At 45.4% G+C, this 15,875-nt stretch overlaps 2 long non-coding RNA genes across 3 annotated transcripts in view; both read right to left on the bottom strand.

Moving 5' to 3' along the window:
- The window catches only part of LOC109434639 (uncharacterized), a 46,248-nt gene extending 41,573 nt beyond the window's left edge, over positions 1 to 4,675 (bottom strand). Inside the window, exon 1 of one of the 2 annotated variants that reach the window (XR_002135845.3) lies at positions 3,741 to 4,675. This is a non-coding gene — a long non-coding RNA (uncharacterized LOC109434639). The remainder of the gene's footprint in view (positions 1 to 3,740) is intronic. The other variant, XR_012494991.2, reaches the window with a different exon arrangement.
- A 3,384-nt stretch (positions 4,676 to 8,059) lies between these two features.
- On the bottom strand, positions 8,060 to 10,501 carry LOC148758498 (uncharacterized). The gene is made up of 2 exons (XR_016020698.1): positions 10,311 to 10,501; positions 8,060 to 9,660 (listed from the first exon to the last, which is right to left on the bottom strand). It is a non-coding gene; the product is annotated as an uncharacterized LOC148758498 (long non-coding RNA).
- Between the last annotated feature and the right edge of the window lie 5,374 nt (positions 10,502 to 15,875).

Raw genomic sequence — 15,875 nt, 5'->3', positions numbered from 1 at the left:
TCTCATGAAGCGCTGCTTACATAAAGTTTTTGCCCCTTTTTAGTGTGCAAAGTCACTGCTGAGTTCTCCTCAAAGATGGTTTTTCTTCATAGTTTAGTCATTCTTAGGGTCACAAGAATCGTTTGGCTCAAATATTAAGACATGTCTGTGCTATTGGAAAAACTCCGCCATGCCGGGGGCTATTTGAACCAGCGGCATGACCCTCCCACGAAAACTGGGGAGAACTCATGTTGAGGCAGTTTGGTAGCTCCAATGTGCAGGGTCGTAAAGGGGACCTGTTGAATAATAGTGACTTGGAGACTCACATATTCTAGACTGGGGTCCACCTCCCAAGATCCTAACTGAAATATCTCCATAATGTTTGCATGCCTTTTGCTGGTATAATTTTCAGGAACTTGGTCCATGAACTGAGCTTCCATCTTTTGATAAATGATATGTGTTATTCTTACCTTCCGGAGGTTCGGGAGCAAGAGAAGGAATCAAGTGTGAGGCGGGGGAGACATGGGGGTTTCCTTTGTGGGTGCAGGGGAATTATGAAATTTGGGGGTTAAATAGATAGCACAATTTGGGGGTTAAATGCTAGCACTGGGTGCCTAGCATTTGGGTTTTGGGGAATCACCTTCACCAGGGATTTTCCTTATGACCTGGGGGACAGGGTAGTTAAAATCTTCATTTAAATAATCAGGAATTTCTTACTTGAAAAAAAGTATATTCTTGACAGTTTCAGAAGAACTTTTCTGGGCTATTTTAAATCAATCAGAAATTCCCAGAGCTGGGTGAATATTTCAGGACCACTTTGCCAGAGATAAAAATGTGGAGAAGAGAAATACAAGAAGCTCATTTAAAGAAAAATAACAAATCAAAACATTGAGTGATACTGATTAGCCTCCCCCCCCCCAAAGTAGATTCTCCAACGATGTTTGCTCACCACCTGTGTGTATTTGATGCTACTTTAAACCATTTACAGCGTAGATAGCCATTCCCCTTTTTATCAAGCCTTTTCTTTAATTCCAACTCTGGTTTTCTAGAGGATTGCTACTGTTCCATCCATTTCTCCCCCTTAAAAGTCTTTTAAAATAGTTTCCTTGTCTCTTTCTCATTTGTCAATGTCAAATATACACTGCCTATTTAGTTAAGGAAAAGTGTGTATCTCATATGTTATAAAAAAACAAAACAAAACCAAAGTTTCTTGGAAATCAATAATCTCTTAAACACTGGCCAAGACACCTTGGGGAAGGAAGAAATGTAAACAATAACTACCAAACTTCAAAATGACAATGTTGGTTAAAATCTGCGGGATGATCTCTCGAATGCTGGTAGTAGGTAAGAGCGATCGACTGCGGAGGGGACGGACCTCCGCGATTACATCGGAAGGGCCAGAGGTGTCTGATGCCTCACTCCATCCTCTGCAATTTGCCCAGGGAGCTAGCTATCTTAAAAAGTCGGGAGTTAATCCTAAACTTTCTTAAAAGACATCTTAGCAACCAGACAAGTCTTCAAATAATTGAGCTGGGATATGGCTGGATGACCACAGGGAGGTTGCAAAAGACAGTTACCCCCATTAAGAGAAACACCATGATTTTAGTCTTTCCTAACATAATTAAAGGTTTTGCTAACACTCCTTTATTTTGTCTCATGCTGTTTTGTTTTTTTAAAAAAAAATCACCTACTCCTCTGGCAATTCGAACTTTAAAGGAACTTTAAAATAAATTCAACCATTTATTTTCTGTCTTTTAAAGTTGTGAGGAAATAGACATGTATATGAGGAAATAGACAAAGCATTAAAATACCTGAGTTACACATTAGCTATTTCGCTGTTGAACTTTAGAGGGAAGAACACACCTAGTTTTTAACTTAGTCACTTTTAAAACTATACGTGTTTCTGGAAAGTAATACCTGATTGGATTAAATATGCAGGAGATTCTAAACTGGGCTCTCAAGAAGTTAATAAAATATATGAAATTCCTCGAGTTAAGTGTTGGGAGGGATTTATAAGCTTTTGAGGATCTGTTGATCCACTGGAAGCACAACTCACTCAAATTTGAATTCTCATGATCAACTTTCAACCCTGAGAAAACGAGAGCCATTTGCTTAACTTAATCTGGAACATATGTTTGCACCAGTAGCAGATTTTTTGGTGTGTGGCTGGGGCTGATCAAGTTGTAAATTTTCCGCTTTAGGTTTTCAGCGCCTGCTAGTTTCAGCCTAACACCTAGAGAGAGACTTTGCGGGGTTCTTCACCCAAGCAGCCAAAGTTTAACGAAAGGTTTCCAAACCACCCACCCAGCTCAGAGTGCTATTGGTTTTCCCAGAGGTAGAACATATCTATACAAATTGGCTCTCTAAATCCTAAAAGCAAGTAACAAGTGAAACTCTCTTTTGTTAAAGTGTTTGTAAAATGTCTATATAGAGGTTTTCTTTCTCTTTCTTTTTTCTTTCTTTCTTTCTTTCTTTCTTTCTTTCTTTCTTTCTTTCTTTTTTTTTTGCCTTCTTCACCTGCAACCTTTTCTTTAAGGGACACACAATGGTATGAGAGAAGGAGGGTGCCGTGAAAGTGACATCTTCATTGGATAAAACAATATACAGGTCCTTTAGGCTCATCTTAATTTTTTCCATCAGAAACTTAGAACTATTGATTTTCTGTCTCATTGTGCTTCGACACAAAAGAGTTCTTTAAAAAAGTGTTTTGAATATCTGAGAAGAAACACCCAATAATTAAAATAAGTAGACATTAGAATCCAGAAATCATCCTTCACATGAAACAAGCTTTGTGGTGGCTTGTATTCTAATATAAAAACACATCTCTTTGTGGACATGAATTCTCATATTTTGAGCTTTAAAGAAATTATAATAATTATTAAATCAATTAATGATATACCATAATGATAAATGAAAGTAATAAGTTCCCTAATATCATCTTAATTAATCCTGAAATGGGAATGGGTGGTAGTGGTGGGAGCTAGAGGTGGAGACACTAATGGTAAACCTGAAGGATAGTAAATAACCATCTGGGCCTTCTGATTTATCTCCTTCCTGAAAACCTCGATCAGATTACTGGAGGAAAAGTTACTAAAGTGCTTTAAAATGCATCAGAACGAGTAATTGAGCCATAAATGTGCCCTAAATTCAGGTGCACAGTTTCACTCAATTTTATTATTGTATGGGTTAAGATGAGCAGCTCCCACTTGGACACTCCCTTAATTAAAAAGTGGAAAAGGGTGACAAAAACAAGGGCAATAATAACATTACCAGCACTATGCTAATCAAATGCCCACAACTAGTTGAGAACAACGGTGCTAAAAAGCCGCTTTAATTCTGAAATGGAAGGTCCTGAGACACCGAGCGCCATCTAGCAAGCAAAGTTAGAATCAAAGTGTGCCGGAGTCAAGCACACACCCGAGAAACCAGGAAATTGGGAAGCAAAGGCTCACTTCAAGATACACTTGCTGCTCCTTAACCACCAGCTCAGTCTCACCTGAGCCCAGCACTATCTGCAGGTTTCTGCTCTTCGCCCCACCAGCCAGCTCAAACAAACTTAACTACTGAGGTGAGACAGACCCTTTCTGCCTCAAGCTAAGGCTAAAGGACAGCGCCTCACAGGATTGCTTATTGTCTTTAATTAGAACGAGCGGCCTTTCCATTCCCACCCCTCCACCACCAACCTCCCCCAACCAGCCCAATGTCTAATTCTGCACCTTCCTCTCCAGATGGGGACAAAGAGCAGCGCCTGGAAAGCTCACCTTGGGCTGACTTGACTCCCAGGGCTTCAGCGCAGAGGAAAGCTCATCGCTGGGAAGACCTAGCAGGATCTGAGAAGTCATTCTGAGTTTGCAAGGCTGCCCAATCGTCTCCTGACAGGCAATCCGAGCTATCTCTGAGTGGCATAGGACACAGTTACTTAAGCCACAGACGGTCATGGAAACTGAATGCTGCCTTCCAAATATGAATAGTATAACTTTATTCTTCTCCAGGCAACCAGGTCTTTGATATTTCCTTTGGCTGAAGAAAAGTCAAAGGTAGCTAGCATGCTGCCAAATGCCCGTTAGTTTGTAGCTTGAGGGGGAAAAACAGCATTTTTCCCATTTTTTTTAGGTTTGAATGATGTTACCTAATTATAGGAATATTCTGAGGAACTAGGTTAACAAAACAAAGCTTCTGGGATTATGATCTAAAGAAAGTAAAGAATAATCTGCTGGTTTCTGTATAGGCAAGAACTATACCAGTCACACTGAATTCAAAAGACTAAGAGGCTTAATCTCAATATATCTGCTTTCTAAAGTACTTCTGTTGAGTCTTTCTGGAATTTCATTTTAAGATTGGCGGGGAGGGGGGACCCAGTTTATATACATGCTAGCCTTAAACTAGTCCTAATTTCCTGCTATTGAATATTGCCTTTGTAATAACTCATTGATTCACATTGTTCTTGGAATACAGAGCCAGAGCTTAGGTTTTCTATTGTTCTGTCCCCTGGCCCCACTGCAGACATACAATTTTTCCCAGTGAAGTGTTTTGTGAGAAAATAACTAACAACCAACCAAACAGACCTTTAAAAATGAATATTAAAGTATTCCAATTGAGTTTTAAATGCTACTCCAATCTCAGGTTTGCTTCTCAATGATAAGAGGCATAACAGATATGAAATAACAGTTCTCTTTATTTTCCTACTATGCTGTTTACTGTGCAAAACAACTCCATTGAGAATAAAGGAAGCATTAGGTAAGAATATGCTCAAAGTGCTTATTAAAATATCTCCACAGGTTATAGTATTTACAGAACAAAAATCCCACAAAAATCACAACTCACCCAACAAACCTAAGCCAATAAAGAGAGAATGTCAGAGCTTAGTTAACAATTTCCAAAACATCTAAAACATTTCTATGAAACCTCCTTGTCTCCTTATGCCTGAAAGCCTATGTAAAGATCTGGAAATGGAAAGTGGATACAATTTATACTGACTCTTCTTCTCTTCCTCTCTGAACTTCAGAGAAGTTCCCAGGACAGTCTTGCCTCAGATCACAATAAAAATTTAACTTTTTTTTTTTGGTGTCTTGTTAAATAGCACATTTCTCCCATCAAGGTCTTCTTAAACACGGAATCTTTTCCTAGACAGGGTACCCAGCTGTTTAATTTAACATTGATTTATTGCTTTTAAAAGTAAATTTACACACATGCCAGCAGCGCTCTGTTTTGTTTCCCCAGACTCTGAGATTTATTTTCTACTTAGCGCTTGTCTGACAAAACAATGTCCTTTAACTTTATTACACATCGATGAGGAAATCTGTCTTATTTTTGTTCGGATTTATTGCTGTGTTGCTTGTGGGGACTTTTGTGATCCAGAAAGGCTGAGGTTCGAAAATAAATAGAAAATTAAACAGAGTTGATCACAAAATAATAAAAACTTAGAATATGGCCCAGCATATACCAACCTGCTGGGGGGTAGGGAAGGGGCAGAGGATGAAGTTCCCTTAGTGAGCACAGTTAGCTAGGAAGAAAAAAATATATATTTTAATGGGCAGGTAGCATTTGAAAGTGAATTAGCCAAATATGGGTTCTGTCAGATCTCCAAGTTCTTGGTTAAACTGTATTTGGAATTAGAGGGCAGGGAGGCAAATCTGCATGCCTCCCCACCCCGTGGCTGCCTTACCTCCGTGCAGAACTCCCAATTATCACATGTTCATGATGACTGAGCCCAAGGGAATTAAGATGGACTTTGAAGCAGCTTTTACGGTACACTTCATCTACATTTGGGTTTTCTTTAGTTCTCATTAAAAGGGCCACTTTCTTCTTTTCATTAATATACTGTCTTTGTGTCCTTCATTTCACACTCTTTAAAAAAGTTCTCTCATCAGATCAAGTGCAAAAAGGAGGGGATGACATAATAACCATCATAATCATGGTAACAACAACAAACAAGGGGTACTGTGAGTTTAAATCTTTTTTAAAAGACGGTTTTCTTCACTATAAGGCATGGTCCTTCCACAATTCAAGATAAAAAGCTGGGGTTGAGAATGGAGATAATAAAAGTGTTTCTAAGGTTAAATTATAAATACAGGCAGGCTTTTAAAATCTGTGTGTGTGTGTGTGTGTGTGTGTGTGTGTGTGTGTGTGTGTGTGTGTGATGAGCTTTCCTCTCCAAAACTGATTTCTCACAGAGGCATCCAATAATCACCTTAGAGGTGTTCAAACAAGGACACTATCTCTTTTCTAGGAAGAAGTAAAGATGGGACAGGTTTTGCTATCGGAGTGAAGGAGAACTTTGTAAGATATTCTCTTTGTTTCCCCCACAAATATGCCATCTTTGACTAAAGACCTCTGTCTGAAAGCGTGACTGCTCTGCTGCCTTATCCACTCTGGTGAGTGAGTCCACGAAATCATGTTAAAATGTTTCAATAATTTTTACCAACCTAAAATCTTTAAGATTTTTAAAAAAATAATGGATCATTCTTGCTCCTAAAATACATCAAGACACGTTTGCACACTCACTTCCTACCTAAAAAAGAAAGAAAAGAAAAAAGAAAGATCTCTAGCTTTAAAGGGGGGAGGGGAAGTAAACTCTCCTAAACCTAGAAAATTCTCCTATTCACATTCGGAGCTTATTTTTTTTTTTCTTCCCTGTTTGCCCTTTCAAAAGGAGTCCTGTCACTCAGAAAGGAGCTGTTTCTTCCACCTCCTCCCATCCACCCACAGGCCGGCCCCCCCCCTCAGCCTGGCCCCGGCCCACCCCGCGGCCCTCCCCGCACAGTTTCTTCCAAGTGCTTTTCAAGTAAGAGCCGGAGAGATGAGAGGTGCGGCTTCTCCAACGCGGACCCAGACAAGTACTTCTCCTCCCGGCAGAGCGCGGCGGGCGCAGCCAGCCTGAGGCCGGCAGTGCCTTTTCTGTCAAGAAGCCACACGGTACCCAGGCTGGCGGCCCCTCCCGACGACCGGCCCGCGACACGGCGCTCGGGCTCGTCACGTGCCCGCGCCCCACGGAGCCCTTTGTTAAGCCCCGCGGTTCCCACGCGCGGCCGCAGCGGCTGGGGCGGTGCCGCTGAAGGGATGCTCCCAGCAGCCTGAGGCTTGGCCTCCGTTCACCCGGATGGTCCAAACACCTTGGGCGGACGCCCCAAGCACTTGGCAAATCAAATTTCCCATCACTTTGGGGGAAACGGACCTGGGCCACCCCTCACGTTTCTAACCAAAGGCACAAAGCGGGGGCGGGGGGTGGTGTTGAGGGGCCCAGGGAGGGCGTGCCTCCGCTCAAGGGTATAACCACTGCTCCGACTTCCCTCCTCCTGCCATTCCGCCTCACCAGTTTCTGGTCTTTTTTTCTTTTCTCTTACCCTCTGCCACGCTCAGAGGCTCAGTGGGTGGGAGTATGTGTGTGTGTGTGTGCAGTTAGGTGGAAATTTCATAAGAATATGTTCTACATTTATAAACTTGCCAGGATGGGGAAGTCTGCTCTCGAGTAAACGCACTGATGGGAGAGTTTAAGCGACTTATTTGGGAGGAAATAGGGGGTCAGATTTGGTCTAAGTGGAACATCTGCAAAACATTCAAGCAGCTTATTCAACAAAGAATCTAGCCATTTATTGTAGAAATAATAAAAAGCCACTAATGATTATGGTTCCCACCCCTTCCCCCAAAAGGCCAAATCCTAATGAAATAATTCAAAGGTAGGCCTCATTTCCTAATAGTGGAATTAAACAACAACAAAAAAAGGGCCCAACTCAACTTTCCAACTCTGCCTCCTTAAGGGCCTGGGAACCTTGCTGAGAAATTAGGTAAATAAAAGGCAAGTTGGAATTTCTGTTGAGCTCAGGCTGCAGTGCCTGACTTGCACATACTTCTGCCTTGATACACAATTAAATTACAGTAAATTCCTCTTTAAATAATAAAATTTGAAAGACTCTTCAGGATTCGAAGATGTCTGGGGTTAAGTAGCTTTTAAACCGTCAGTTTTTAAATGGCTTGTGCAATGAATAGCTACCTTTAAGTCCTAAAACCATTATAAATATGCTATACATCTGGGTGCCAGTTTATCTCTCCATATTTCTTTTTAAAATGAGGAAAGCATTCATAAAAAGCTACTTGGCACACTTTATTTTAGGAAAGCAGATGTTAATTTTTTCACGTATCATTTTATGACCAAGTACATGTGTAACGTTGGAAAGCATCCAGAACGCCTCTATTATTTGCTAAATGACTGTTAGTTGAGGCATATTATTCTCAGCTTAACCATGGTACAGGTTATATCAATAAAGTAAACATCTGTGGTTTTTTTTTTAACCTGGGGAAGGCTATATAAAGAGTCACTATAAACGAGGAGAAAAAAGGAGTTTGGATAGGAAGAGCACACCTGCGTTGCAGCAAATAGGATATTTATATTGTTCGGTGCAAAACAAAGTCCCTCAGTCGGGCACTCGGGAATATTTACATGGCGGGAGATAAAGTTGAAAGCCTTTCCCGGCGTGCCCAATGGGATTCTCCCTGTGGCCTTCTGCGTGGCAAGATAACAGGTACTGAGCGCTCCTGGCGGCGTCGGGCCTTCGTCCGCCGCACCCCTCCACCGCGCCAGCCAGCCGCAGGCCCAGCCCGAGGTGAGCCAGGCGTTCGGACTCTAGGAATTCCCAGGCACTGCGGAAATTTCAGCGGGGTTCCCAGCCTAGAAATATGCTCAGGAAGCGTCCTCATTTGCCCTGCGTCGCTGGAGGACGCCGGCGCCCAGGATAAGCCAGTGGTGTGATAATTAATGGAATACAATATTTATGGTCCGATGTATTGACTCTGAGGCAAGCGTGCCGTGTAGACAGTCCGTGGGGGTCTGACAAACAGGGGGTGAGTGAACAAACATAATGACCCGAGTACTTATGTCTATTCGGTTTACTCACTTAAACCCGAGGTAGGTAACGTCATGATAAATATTAATATCCACCTAGACAGCCCCGCCGTCCTCCTCAGCTCTCTCTTCCCGAGCGCTGCCCTTTACAAAGAGGCCAGAGAAGAGGTTTTTAACATAAAATGCTGCAAATATGAAAAATAGGTCACCAATAAAATTGGTCTCAGCATGGAGCGTAATTGCAACAAAGTGCCGCCGAGTAAAATCGGGGAGTGAGCTGGCTGAGGCGGCACAGTCGCGAACCATCTGGTGTGTATTAAAAGTGGTGCTGTAAATATTGCTGAGAGCTAATGCATTATCGGCTTCTATAAGTGCACAGGGCCTGTAAGCTTTCCATATGTTAGAATATGTAGATCGGGTGAGGGTAGAGAAAGGTGTCCTATCAATCACCGGCTTCTAAAGCATTGTTTTGCCCACTCTTTGTGGAATTTTGGCCAAAAAGTGTAGGATATTCATTCTCATTCTCTCCTCCCCACCCCTCCCTTCTCCCTCTTCTCTTTGCTCGTTCTTTCTCTTTTTCTCTAGTCCTTTCTCCCAGCTCCCTCCTTCCACCCCTCCTCCTCTTTCCTTCTCTCCAAGGGGATAGGACAGGCATTGCTGACGTCACTTCACATCAGTAAAAGAGAGTAACTGTTTCAGAGAGAGGGAGAAAAAATTCATCTGTTTTTCATCAGTGCTAAAGTTTTGCCTTTTTAATAGAAATGAGCGGCCCAGCCTGAGTACTCCTTCTGTTTTGAAGCTTTTGTGGGGTGGTCGGAAGAGATTGGGAGGTGTTCTTCATCCTGTGAGTTGAAGCATCCTATAAGTGTTTGCCAGAATCAGCTCAAATAGATAAAACTTAAGAAAAGTAAGATGCAAAACTGATATCTTCTAGAGAAGATTTCACATCCACACCTCCTAGGCAACTTTTGCCAAGGAGGGTGGAGGGCTTCTGGCTCCGTGACACTTCTGCTTTGACTCCTGCAGGTTCTTCCCTTCTCTCAGGTTCCTCTCTCCTTATAATTCCGCCCCCCACATACCAAAACCGCCACACACAGCACAGCTAATAATTTTCCTGCTGTCACATTACTTTGCTAGTGAAAACAGTTAGAATCCTCCTTTTCCTGATGATACCCCACATTTAAGAGTTTACTATAATTACCCCCTCATCTCCTCGGAGTCCCCCACCCCTATTTTTCTCAGCTACAAGTTTTTACTCAAATCTGGTGCTGGGAAATTTCCTTACATTGTCCCAAGAGATCATTTTCTCTCTCCCAATATTGTCCTTGTCTCTTTCATTCTTCCTATTTCATGTCATCCTCCCCTTCCCTTCCTTGCCTCCCCACCTCTCCCTCTTGTGCACATACAGTACAAACCTCCAGCACTTTCAGTGTGGATAAACCAGCTGGTTATAACAACCCACGTTCAATCAGCAAATAAATAAAACTCTTACTTTTTTTTTTTTTGGCTGCCGGCTGCATTTCCCCTCTGGCCGTTGCCTCCTTTAATTATAGGAGCTATATTTCTTCCCTGGGAGACATTCGAGGGGATTTCTAGTTGGAAACTCGTTTCTGCTGAGTTATTTGGGAGCCAGGACCAGTGAGTGAGTGGCCTGTACCCAGAGCCTTTGAGTGAAGTGCAGATTGAGACATATCGAGTTCCCTCTAAAAGGATCATTTCATGTGGGAGGTTGGACACAAAGTTTGCACTCGTGACTGGCATTCCAGTGAGAGACATGCATATTTTAAAACAACAAAGCAAGCTAGAAAGAAGGCTAGGGGAGGGGGAAAAACTTGGAAAGAAGTTACTAAGTGACAAACATCTGTCAACATGGGATAATTTGTACACTCCAATGTAAAACTATCTGCCTCATTTGATGGAGTTCCAGGCACAGGATCCAGCAGAGCAAAGTGGATACATATTTATCCCTGTGAGATATTTTCCCCAAAATAGGTGTAAGGTGATTAAAACTGCATGAACGAGTATAATTTAAAAATGTTTCTTAAAATAGTGGAGGCCTCTATAATTGCTTCTTTCTGATAGTTAACATAAAATTAGATCCCATTTAATTTTGAATGATTTACTTTATTTAAACAAGGGAGAGTGATAAAGTAATAAGCAGGACGTTTTTATAGAAAATAAAATGATTTTTTATCATAACAAAAACAAAACCATGCAGAAGAAAAGAAACAAAAAGCTCAAACGATCCCTGGTTGCTATGTTCTAGAAGTCTTTAACTAAAAGTACCAGTTTTACATGTGTATGTGAGCCAGACATATAAACATCCACCTCTCTGCAAGTCAACAAGGAGAAATGGCAAAATATTTTCAGAAGATTTTCTCCCTCATGTAAATTTGGAGTTTCAACAAGCATATTACACTTTGAGAGAGAAAAGCAAAAAAGTTCCTTCTTTAGGAGGGAAGTTTTTAAAAGCAGAGTGAAAGATCAGGCAAGATCCGGGAAGGTCTTTTTTAAATATATATATAGCTTGAATTTCCACAACCACATAGGAAGTTCAGGCTCCAGCCTCCATCGAGAAATCTTTTTCTCCTGCAGATCTGAAGACAAAAGGAGAGGAGGCCTGGTGGTGAGCGGGATATCTCTGTTAGTTGTCAGCGCAGGTCCATGGGTTAGGAATGCTAATGAGCCCCTTGGCCAGCTGAAGACTTGGTTCTCTCTCGCACACCCTGACGCTCACACACACTCGAGCTCCTGCGTGCCGACTGACAAACTCACAGACAGAGCCTCATGCACGACCCTGTCTCTCTCCTTTTCCCTCTGAGCCCAGAGATCGATCGCTGACCCCACCGTTGGGCCAACGCTTTATTTATCTGGCTGCGCAATGATATTATCAGCTTTAAACGTTATATACAGCAAATGTCTTCGTAAATCAACACAATAGGATAGCCTGCAGAGACCAGCCTGGTCTGCTCCAGCTCCCTTCCCTTACAGGTACCCCTTCTCCTTTCCATTTTTAAAACTGAGGATATTTTATACGCTGGACTTGGGGATTTGATCCCTTGCTTTCAGCTTGGTTGGAGGAGGCCTTAGCAGACTAGGGGATGGATAGACACCATTATCCACCATCACTGTGATCTCCATCAGGGGTTCCCTCGTCAGCCTGATCCAAATGCCTAGACCTATTCTATTCACTTGATCCGGATTTCTCAAAATTAGGGTAGAAGAGAAGGAGAGGGGTGGAGAATCGAGTGTGCAACCTTGCACCATGCTAATTGTTTTCTTTCCTCTCAATTACATTCATAAACCTCTTTTCTGCATTACATGTTATTTCTTTGTGCTTTAAAATTGAAACCACGTGCAGCCTTCTCCCCTTCGCACACAATAAATGCGCTGCCCCCTCCCCCAACTCATCACACAACTATTTACATCTTGGTTACTCACTGGCGCTCAGGGCCCCAGAGAAGAAATTGGCCCTATGGGATTAGGTGAGGCTTTGTGAAAGCATCTCTCAAATCCGTATCTCAGGCCCCCATCTCTGAGAGAAGCTCCTAGGCTGCCCCCCCACCCCGTCCCCCTCCAGACTTCTCGCCCCAACCCCTCCTTGCACAGGTGGTTGCGGCTTACTCTGGGAGAGCTAGCAGGGAGGACATTCAGGGAGAAAGGCATCTCCGCTGTGTCCCGCCAGGCCCACCGTTGCCAACCCGGCACCCTGACCCGCCGGCTGGTGGGGGTCAATGGTGGCGGCAAGTGCCTCTCTGCTGCCTCCTGGCCCACGCATCCTGGGTGCAGCAGATACCCCGCGGGGAGCGGCCTCTCCCTGGGGAGCATTCCAGACCCAGGTCCTCCCAAGCAAAGAAGTCCCATCATAAACAAACAAACATATAAACAAACTCCAAAGGTGGGGAGGGGGAGCTGGAAAATAGATTCGCTGACAAGGAGAGATAATAAATGAGAGGCACTTTCAGATAGATATCTCAGACGTGAAATTGCGCCCAGCTGGTTGTGCAAGCAAACAAATAGTTTCATGTTAGGAACTCTCAACTTGTGGCTTGATGAATAGAACACGACAGAGGTAAATGGGTCTTTAACTCATTTAGGAATACAACTCTTTGGCTTTCCAAGTAAAAGGCCCAGTGACGCCACGGATGCTGAGCAGGCCCTCTAACAAGAGTTTTATTAGTTCCCACTTGTGTCTCCTTGCATACCCTCTCCACGTTCCTTCATGGTTTTCCCTTTGCAGAGATATTCGGGTGATTTGTTCTGCGAGATCAAGGAGCTTTCCGGGAGGTGATTCTGCCACTATAGGAGACACAAGGACTGCCTATGAGAGGAGGAGGAGAAGGAGGAGGAGAAGGGAGGAGGAGGATTTTTTTTAAATAAATTTTTGCATGCTCCAAGTAGATGAGCTCAGGTGGATTCACAGTGCCCCTTGAGCGCACAGCTGAGCAGTGGGGCCTGTGGGAGCCGACTGACCGAGACCCTTTGCTGCCGCCAGACCGCTAGCACCAACCAAAGCGAGGTGCTGAGTCGGGGGAGACCAAGACTGTTCGCTTGGCCAGGAGGGATGCCCATACCCACCCCCGGGCTTCTGCCAGCAAGCTGGGGTGGGCGGGTGGGGGCAAAGGTCATATTTTAACTCCCTTGCGCCAGTTCTTGTCCCCTGGCGGCGGACCAGCCGCAGCCTCACTCACTAGAGAGTCCCCGAGGAAAGCACGTCCGGAGATGGCCTTTTTGATGTTTTCAGCAAAGCTTGTGGCTAACGTCGTTTAAACCCACTTCAAAGCCCTTAAAGTTCTAGTGGCCCAGCAAGTGTGTGGGTTGGAAAAGGGAATGTTTGACTTTCCTATGTCACAGGTAATTTCGAAAGGGAAGTCACCTTGTGTGGGCTGCTCTCCTACAGATCAGATGTGTTTTCTCTGGCCCTGGAGGACGCCTCGGTTCTACCCAGCCCAGTCAGCCCAGCCCTCCTCTCCGAACTCTTTAGGACTGCGATGGCCCCGCAGGCCAACGCGGGGCTGAGCGCTGCAAGATGACCCGCTGGCCTCCACCTGCCTGCGGGCTCATACCCGGGTTCCACGGCTCCCCCTGGCGCTTGGCCCCAAGGCGGGCTCGCTGCTTAGGGGCCTCGGGGCGGCCACCCAGGTGGATTCCCACCTGCTCCACGTTGCTTTCTGCCCAGTGGCTCCCAAGCTCTGAGGAGGCACAGGACATTGAGTGGGGGCTGCCCCTCTGCACTACGAGGAGGCCCTGCGCAGCGGCCACTGGTCACCCCCCTCCCGGCCGCCTTTACGTGGATTGCCGGGAGCAGAAAGAACTCTTCCTGGTTATAGGAGGGCTCAACCAGTGGCTTAGATGCCGCGATCACGGCTCCTAAATCTTCCCTTAGAGCGGGCAGATTCGTAGGTCCTGGCTGCTGCGCGCTCCAAGGAAAGCCGCAGGGCGCGGGGCAGCCTGTCCTGCTCGCGAGGGAGCCCATATGGCCCCTAAGTCCCTGGGGGGCTCTATCTCTCTGGTTGGGACACAGAGACCTCTGAAAAACACTGTGTGTAACGCAGGCGGGGACAACCGAGACCACAGTGGAGAACCCGCTGCCCGCCGCCCCAAGACCGCCCGCCGCCCTGCACCTCTTGATCCTCCCTTCCGCTCAGCCCTAGGGCCTCCTGGTTCCCAGACAGAGTCTGCGAGGACATAGGAAAGCCTGTCCTCTTCCTACTCCGGTTTGCCCCGAGTTTGGGTCCAGGCTTAAAAAGGTCTCCGGGATTGCCCAGGCTATGAGCAAGGGTCCGAGCTCCGTCTACAAGAGCCAAGTTAGCACTGTCACCTCGGGACACTGGAGCAAGTGCCGCGTACATCCCAGGCCTCGGTTTCCAGGCTGGTCCTCACACTTGGCGCCTTGTGCTTGGGCCTCCATATTGAAATTAATTGAAAAATATGTTTCCGACCTATGAAAATGTTTATCTGTTTTCATCAGAGGGATCACACTGTAATGAATATATTTACATCTCATTTCAAGAAAAGCAGGAAAGATGGGTTAGCGCTTGGCAGCAGCTCGGCTCCCCTCCCTTTCTGCACCCTGCTGCACCCACTGCACCCCAGTCCCACGCCCTGCCATCGGGCAGCTTGGGAGGGCTTCCTGAGACTTCCTGGGAGGCAGTCAGTGGTTAAATATGAGTTCTCCCCCATGACCCTCTTGCCTTGCGTGCCCAAACTGCAGGGAAGTTAGCCTAGGCCCAAAGACATGCTCCTGGGCGTGACACAAAGGATGAGGCCCATTGCAGAGTAGACCCTGTCAGGAGGGGCCCAGCCTTGGAGGGGATCCACACCCCACACACCCCATGGCCAGTAAGTCTGAGGCTGATCTCCAGACAGGTGGGCTACACATCATGGACCTGGGTGGGCTTCCCCACAGATAATGTGGTATTATTGCCTGGGCCGTGCTGCACTTGGAATCTTGGAATATCAAAACTTCAAGCTGGTTGGAGTGTAAGAGACTGTTAATGCGTTTTTAGAGGTGGTGGTGGTGGTGGTGGTGGTGGTGGTGGTGGTGGTGGTGGTGGTGGTGGTGGTGGTGGTGGTAGGGTGGGGACTTGGAGACTCCTAGACAGCAAAATTAAAGCAGAACTTTGCCAATGACTTCTGAAAGTGGAGCTCTTGCCTCAACCGGGCCTGTTTGGGGCTGGGGAAGGGGGAGGAGGTGAGAGGTGTTATTTTAAAAGATCTGGCTTTATTAATACGTTAAGAAAAAAGCTCCCTTGGCAGTATGTGTTCTCACAGCACCGACTGTGATCCTATAAAACATTCATGCTCAGAAAGCTGTTACAGAGAGCAGCACCCCCGCCCCCCACAAGCACACACAAGGAGAGGCCTGGAGGGAGATTTCTGCAGTGAACAGGCCACTAGGGCCCAAATGCTACTTCTGGAAAGAGCCTGCTCCAGCCTAGCTCCTGGACTCCTGTTCCAGGTCCATGCCCCTAACTACCACAGGGAGGCCCTTCCACCCACCCAACAGACCTTCAGGGCCCTCCAGAGAACGCCTGTCACAGAGTATGGAGAAAAG

This window comes from Rhinolophus sinicus, chromosome 3, assembly GCF_057876585.1.
Source record: "Rhinolophus sinicus isolate RSI-liver-muscle chromosome 3, RSI-T2T, whole genome shotgun sequence".
NCBI classification, from domain to species: domain Eukaryota; kingdom Metazoa; phylum Chordata; class Mammalia; order Chiroptera; family Rhinolophidae; genus Rhinolophus; species Rhinolophus sinicus.
The sequence above is the reverse complement of the archived record's forward strand: the minus strand, read 5'-3'. Positions and strand labels throughout refer to the sequence as shown.